This window comes from Notothenia coriiceps, unplaced genomic scaffold (genome assembly GCF_000735185.1).
Source record: "Notothenia coriiceps isolate Sejong01 unplaced genomic scaffold, NC01 NC01_scaffold00023345, whole genome shotgun sequence".
Taxonomy (NCBI): Eukaryota; Metazoa; Chordata; class Actinopteri; order Perciformes; family Nototheniidae; genus Notothenia; species Notothenia coriiceps.
Genome location: NW_011356046.1, coordinates 9,319 through 9,890, shown reverse-complemented (window position 1 = coordinate 9,890; position 572 = coordinate 9,319).

The following is a 572-nucleotide window of genomic DNA, read 5'->3' as shown; positions in this document are numbered from 1 at the left end:
AAAATAACAAATCTTTAAACAATATTTCGGCGGTATGCTTTCCTATATAAACTAAACTATACTTTGTTTGCAGTCCAATTTGCAACACTAATTTCTGTCGGCAATTTGCGGTCAAAAAACTGTTCCGCTCCCCGTCTCATCAGGTCTCCGAGCACATCGGCTGTCCTCAATTACCTCCCTTAAATAAACACCGGAAGGTACACGGAAACAGATCATATTTGTGATATAAAAATAAACAATCACTTCATCAAAACATATTCACCATGGCAATATAAATCATTTTCCATCATTAAATCATTTATCAAATTATGAATCGAAATAATAACTTTGTGGCTCTAACATACCGGCCCCGAATTGTTGACGCATCAACAGACAAATATCAAGACACAATACATGAAAAAGAAACAACAAACATTAAACATAACAGCAGGATCACTGAGAGACAACGTGCTCAAAGAGCCTTCATTGGATCTGGGGTCGAGCTCTGTCGTTACTGAGAGGACGGAATGGAGCACACAGGAGAAGATGCAGGAGAGGCTAAATGGATGTAATGGAAATGAAAGCATGTCGAC